Genomic DNA, 7,152 nt, shown 5'->3' on the forward strand with positions numbered 1-7,152 from the left:
CAGGTTTCTTCACTTTCAAAACCTGTGCCTACAGTTTCATCGTGACAGCCAGTTTCCTCATCCATCCTCCTGCATGTGAACAGCACACAGGAAAAATAATGTCCACTCGACACATTACACTGTCGAAACGGTGAGTTGGAGCTGGTGACGACGTCCACATTCCGGCTGTTCGTAGAAGACAAAAAACTCTTACACCACCTCTAGAGACAGGCCAGGGGAAGGTGAAGCTAGATGTGATAGGCAATAATGTATGGCAGTTCATCCCCCCCCCCCCACCCAAAGTGTGGATCAGAAGATTGGTGCAATGCGTTGTACTGCAGACCAGCAAGGAAATAATGATGGTTGAATTAGTTCTTTTCTCCACAACAATGGAGATGGAACTGGGCAGGCAGTCAATGGTCTCCACAATGTAAGCGGCCATGATGGTGAAGGATGCCCGAGTCAGCAGTAGCTGGATAGAGGGATGGCACAGGACATGTTCTCTCAAGCGATGGCAGTTTCCAGAGAGCTGCTCTTGACAGCACAGCAGCAGAGGTGGTGATCCGAGAGGTGGTAGCCGCCAATGGTGGAGAGCAGGAAGCTGCTACGCCTTATAGCGTCCCCAGTGCTATATTACGAAAAGACTTTTTTAAAAAAAACAGTATTTATAAAGAAGAGACATTTAAAAATTGAATAATATATTTTTATCATGTACCCGTAAAACAATAATTTCTCTGTCGAGAAATGCAATACAAAGAAATATAACAAAGTGATCTAAAGAGACGACAAGATACGCTCTTTTGTTAATTTTTTAGTCGTCTTCACTTCCTCTCTTGTCTTGATTGTGGGTAGACGGACATCTTGCGAGTGCTGGCAAATGTAAGCATATTTGTATGAGTTAAACAGATAATACATTGACTTAATATTATTGTGCACTTTTAATTTGTAATGTCCGCCTTCCTTGAATTAACCTGCATTCAATTTATTTACAGTTCAACAATCGCAGCGGCCGATGCAGCCAACGACGCCATTACGTGGCGATATTACGAGGCCTGTTCAGAAAGTAAGCTCCGATTGATTGCCAAATTGAAACCACAGTGAACATCAGAAATGTTTTACTTGTAACAATTAGCTACACCTTTCAGCTACTTCTCTACGTAGTCGCCGTTCTGACTTAGACTTTTGTCATAGCGTTGTACCAACTTTTCAATAGCCTCATCATAGAAGGCAGCCGCCAGTGCTTTCCGCCAATTCTCCACGCTGGCCTACACCTCGTTGTCTGTGTCAAAATGTTGTCGTCAAAGACAGCGGTTCATGTGACCAGAGATGAAACTCAGGGGGAGACAATTGCGGACTGTATTGTGGGTAATCTAACATTTCCATTTGCAAACGATGCAGGAGCATCTTCATTGCCCCTGCAGAATGCGGCTGAGAATTGTCTTGAAGACGAAACAGCACGACAGTTATGTAATGTTAGCTGCATAGCTTCAGGCGAAATTTCTCACCAGGCCCTCGTACATGGCGGCAGACACTATTTTCTAGACATCTTTACGCACTCACTGCGAGCTCAGAAATGAGAAGAGCGACGTGATGCTAACTGGGGTTATACTAGAGACACTACCCAACACATCTGTGCAAAGCTTTATCGGATTTTCATAGTCGTTTCCATTTCGTGACCGATCGGAGCTTACTTTCTGAACGCCCCTCGTAACTTATGAAAAATTAGCGGAAGCGGAAAACTCGCCCGCTATTTACATAATATTAATTTTTCTCCACAGCCGCACGAAGTTGCAGAAATACGTAGCTTTAAGATTCTTATTTTCAGTACCATAGCCGAGAGCCAGAGCACTGTTTGCGCTTTCAATGACAACTGGACAGCTGGATGACCCAATATCAACCTCCCCCCCCCCCCCAAACCTTCTCGTATGGCGGCCAGTGACAGATGATATTTGACAGATGACATTCTGCCAGCAGGTGGTCCACTTGTGGAAATTTGCCAAGTCGGTAGTGTCCAGTCTTGGTGCAGGCAGTAGCCTGCAATCTGTTGATTGCAGATTCTTTGTAAGGGGACTGGTGTGGCCCTCCCGTCCGCTAGAGGCGGGTGATGACAGACTGTGTGCCTAAATTTGATGGTATATATGCTAGCCAGGTCCACTGTCTTTTCTGAAACGCTATTTGATTTTCCCTCTAAGCCAAGGTGCGAGGTCCAGTCATTGAGCAACTGTAATGTATCAGAATGTGACTATACATTAAAACAGACTGATGCCAGATGTTTCTGCAAACTGCGGTACCCACATAACTCCCTTCATGTATGAAGTTTACTACGATTTTTATCAACATCATTGACATAAAACAGCTAATTTGCGATGCAGTTACTCAACCTACCGTGTTATTTCAATAAATCTGTGTTAATACTGTATTACTCAGATCTTCATAGTTGTCATGTAGTGCAAACAAACACAGTTGCTGATAAATTTCGAATACTGGTGCAAAAGCAATAAATGTATAAAATGATATATGACAAAAAACTCCTCCCAAACAGGCCATGAAGACCCAACTGTACCGACCGGCCGGTGTGCCATCCTCAGCCCACAGGTGTCACTGGATGCGGATATGGAGGGGCACCCGCTCTCCCGGCCGTATGTCAGTTTCCGAGATCGGAGCCGCTAACTCTCAATCAAGTAGCTCCTCAGAATGAGATTTTCACCCTGCAGCGGAGTGTGCGCTGATATGAAACTTCCTGACAGATTAAAACTGTGTGCCGGGCCGAGACTCGAACTCGGGACCTTTGCCTTTCGCGGGCAAGTGCTCTACCTGCACTTGCCCGCGAAAGGCAAAGGTCCCGAGTTCGAGTCTCGGTCCGGTACACAGTTTTAATCTGGCAGGAAGTTTCAAGTAGCTCCTCAGTTTGCCTTACAAGGGCTGAGTGCACCCCGCATGCCAACAGCGCTCGGCAGACCGGATGGTCACCCATCCAATGCTAGCCCAGCCCGACATCGCTTAACTTCGGTGATCTGACGGGAACCGGTGTTACCATTGTGGCAAGGCCGTTGCCTGATATATGACAAGATGACAGTTAAAATATGCTAGGAACATCTACTTTTACATAACATTAAAGTAATTGACATCTTTACATAAAGTATTTTTCATACAAGTAACATGTCACATTTACGCAACTTAGCCAATGAAGTTGTATGAAATTATAACCACATACGGCAGTTTGTACGAAAACGGATCAGCATTTGATATTCAACTAATCAGAAATTTAATTTGTGATGATCAGAAAATAACAATGTATTGGACGAATTCCTTTATTCTAACTTGAAATAAGTATCAGCAGTGTAAGCCACGCGGGAGACTTGTAACAGATTTTGTGGTCTCAAGACTGAGTCAGGTGATGCTAGTAAATTGTAATAAATGTTTTAAAACTAGATTCTGCGTCTCGCGTAAATCATTTCGTAGCCAGCACGTCACATATTACCTGTCTGTGCAAGAAAGTGAACCACAGGCAACATCTTGAATGGAGGAGCTATAACATTAAATGAGTTACACCACCATTCTTTCTTCCATCGACTGTGAAAAAGTTAAAGATTTATAAATGCTGTTCAACGTGGCAACGTATTACAGCCATCACATCATTGTTCCACTTCTCGTGTCATATTAGTAAGTTCTTAGTCCTGGCGGTACTGTGAGGGTGTCGCAACTTCTCCTTTCAGAAGTCCTGTCCTGCGACGTCCACTACGTCAGGTCACTGAGTACAGGCTCTTGCATACTGACCTGGGCATCTAGTTAAAGAAGTGGCCTGCGATGCTATCTTTATGAGCTCGTTTTGTTGTCATAATAGCCATCCCTTCTCCAGACAGAACCATGCTGCAACAATTCGGTGACGATGATTGTATCATTGTCGCAGGGCACCCTGTCATAAAGTAGCGTTTATGAGGCAGTGGTGTGTGGACAATAACGTTCTTGAAATGGACTGGCTGCTCAGAGTGCTGACGTAAACCCAATGGAATACCTTTGAGATGAGTCAGAACATCGACTTCGCTGCATATCCCAGTTTTCAATATTGCTGTCTCTTGAGAAACAATGGGCTGCCAGTTCTCAATTGCCATCCAGACACATCGGATCCATTGATCAGTTAGCACATTTGCGTCTGCTAGAGGCTATCGACTATCGGTAAAGTGCTGATGGTGAAGATACAAGGTTTCCGACTATTACTCTTTAGCTCAGAGCCACGATTTCCTCTCCTGTGCCAACGTCTTCGTCTCAGAGTAGCACTTGCAACCTACGTCCTCACTTATTTTCTGGATGTATTCCAATCTATGTCTTCCTCTACAGTTTCTGCCCTCTACAGCTCCCTCTAGTGCCATCGACATTTTTCTCTGGTGTCTTAACAGATGTTGCGGTTTATAATGGAAACAAGACTAAAGAAAAAACATGACACGTTCATAGAATTTGTCGACCTTGGAGAAGCGTTCGACAATGTCCTTTCTCCTTGTCAGTGTTTTCGACGTATTCCTTTCTTTTCCGATTCTCTGCAGAATCTCCTCATTCCTTACCTTATCAGTCCACCTAATTCTCAAAATTCGCCTGTAGCACCGCATCTCAAATGCTTCTATTCCCTTCTCTTCCGGTTTTCCCATAGTCCATGTTTCACTACCATACAATGCTGTGCTCCAGAGGTACATTATCAGAAATTTCTTCCTCAGATTAAGGTTCAAAATGGTTAAAATGGCTCTGAGCACTATGGGACTTAACATCTGAGGTCATCAGTCCCCTAGAACTTAGAACTACTTAAACTTAACCAACCTAAGGACATCACACACATCCATGACCGAGGCAGGATTCGAACCTGTGACCGTAGCGGTAGCGCGGTTCCGACTGAAGCGCCTTGAACTGCTCGGCCACACCGGCCGTCTCAAATTAAGGCCTATGTTTGATACTAGTAGACTTCTCTTGGCCAGAAATGCTCTTTTGCCGGGGCTAGTCTGCTTTTGATATCCTCTTTGCTCCGTCCGTTATTGGCTATTTTGCGGACCAGATATCAGAATTCCAATACTTCGTCTATTTCACGACCATCAATCCTGGAGCTAAGCTTCTCGCTGTTCTCATTTCTGCTACTTCTCTTCGGCTTTCTCCGATTTACTCTCAATCCATATTCTGTACCCACTAGATTGTTCATTCAGTTCGGAATATCCTTCTCCAATTTCACTCGGGCTAGCAATATCATCAGCGAATCGTATCATTATCACTTCACCTTGAATTTTAATTTCACTCCTGGACGTTTCTTTTATTTCCATCATCGCTTCTTCGATGTACAGATTGAACAGTAGGGGGGAAACACTACACCCCTGTGTTACACCCTTTTTAATCCGAGCACCTGGATCTTGGTCGTCTATTTTAATTATTCCTTCTTGGCTCTTGTACATATTGTATATTACCCGTCTCTCCCTATAACTTACCCCTATGTTTCTCAGAATTTCAAACATCTAGCAACATTTTACATTGTCGAACGCTTCTCCCAGGTCGACAAATTCTATGAACGTGTCATGTTTTTTCTTTAGTCTTGCTTCCATTATAAACCGCAACGTCAGTCTTTGGAATTGTGTGGATGATATTTTTCCGAAAGTCAAATGGTATGTCCCCAGACTCATACATTCTACACACCAACGTGAATAGTCGTTTAGTTGTCATTTCTCGCAATGATTTTACAAATTCTGATGGGATGTTTTCTATTTCTTTTGCCTTATTTGACCTTAAGTCTTCCAAAGCTCTTTTAAATTGTAATTCTAATACTAGATTCCCTATCTCTTCTAATTCGACTCCTGTTTCTTGTTCTATCACATCTGACAAATCCTCCTCATAGAGGAGGGACTTTTGTGCTCTTTCTAGTTATCCGTCCTCTCCTTTGCATTTAACAGTTGAATTCCCGTTGCAGTCTTAATGTTACCACCCTTGCTTTTTGTGTCACCGAAGGATGTTTTGAGGTTCCTGTATGTCGAGCCAGTCCTTCCGACAGTCAATTCTTTTTCGATTTCTTCACATTTTTCGTGCAGCCATTTCGTCTTAGCTTCCCTGCACTTCCTATTTCATTCCTCAGCAACATGTGTTTCTGTATTCCTAAATTTCCCTAAACATTTTTGTACTTCCTTATTTCATTGATCAACTGAAATATTTCTTCTGTTAGCCATGGTTGCTTCGCAGTTAACTTCTTTGTACCTACGTTTTTCTTTCCAACTTCTGTGATTGCCCTTTTTAGAGATGTCCATTCCTCTACAGCTGCACTACCTAGTGAGCTATTGCTTACTGCTGCATCTGTAGCCTTAGAAAACTTCAAGCGTGTCTCGTCATTCCTTAGTACTTCCGTATACCACTTCTTCGCATATTGCTTCTTCCCGTATTGTCTCTTAAAGCAGCCTACTCTTCATCACTACCAAATTGTAATCTGAATCTGTATGTGCTCCTGGATATACCTTACAATCCAGTATATGATCGGTATCTCTGCCTCACCAAGATGTAATCTAACTGAAATCTTTCTGTATCACCTGGCCTTTTCCAAGTATACTCCTCTTCTTGTGATTCTTGAACAAAGTATTCGCTGTTACTAGATAAAATTTACTGCAGAATTCAGTTAGTCTTTCTCTTCCCTCATACCTTATCCCAAGCCCATATTCTCCTGCAACCTTTTAGTGTACTCCTTCACCTACAACTGCATTCCATATCCCCATGAGCATCAAATTTTAATCTCCCTTTACGCACTGTATTACCCTTTCTATATCCTTATATACTATCTCTATCTCTTCAGCTTCAGCTTGCGACACCGGCATGTATACCTAAACTATCGTTGTCGGTGTTGGTTTGCTGTCGCTTCTGATAAGAACAACCCTATCACTGAAATGTTCACAGAACAGCACTCTCTGCCATGCTTCCTATTCATAACGAATACTACTCCCAAAATACCATTTTCTGCCGCTGTTGATACTACTTATAATCATCTGAAAAGTGTTTTGTTTGCATTTCTCTTCACTAACCTATACTATACCTAGACTGAGACTTTGCATTTTCCTTTTCAGATTTTTGAGCTTCCCTACCACGTTCAAGCTTGTGACATTCCACGTCAGACTCGTAGAACTTTATCATTTCGTTGGTTATTCAATCTTTTTCTCGTAGTCA

At 42.9% G+C, this 7,152-nt stretch overlaps 1 pseudogene; it reads right to left on the reverse strand.

The window, feature by feature from the left end:
* Window positions 1–2,917: 2,917 nt before the first annotated feature.
* LOC126213012 (5S ribosomal RNA) lies at window positions 2,918–3,034 on the reverse strand (annotated as a pseudogene).
* Between the last annotated feature and the right edge of the window lie 4,118 nt (window positions 3,035–7,152).

The sequence above is a fragment of the Schistocerca nitens genome, chromosome 1 (assembly GCF_023898315.1).
Source record: "Schistocerca nitens isolate TAMUIC-IGC-003100 chromosome 1, iqSchNite1.1, whole genome shotgun sequence".
In the NCBI taxonomy this organism is placed as follows: domain Eukaryota; kingdom Metazoa; phylum Arthropoda; class Insecta; order Orthoptera; family Acrididae; genus Schistocerca; species Schistocerca nitens.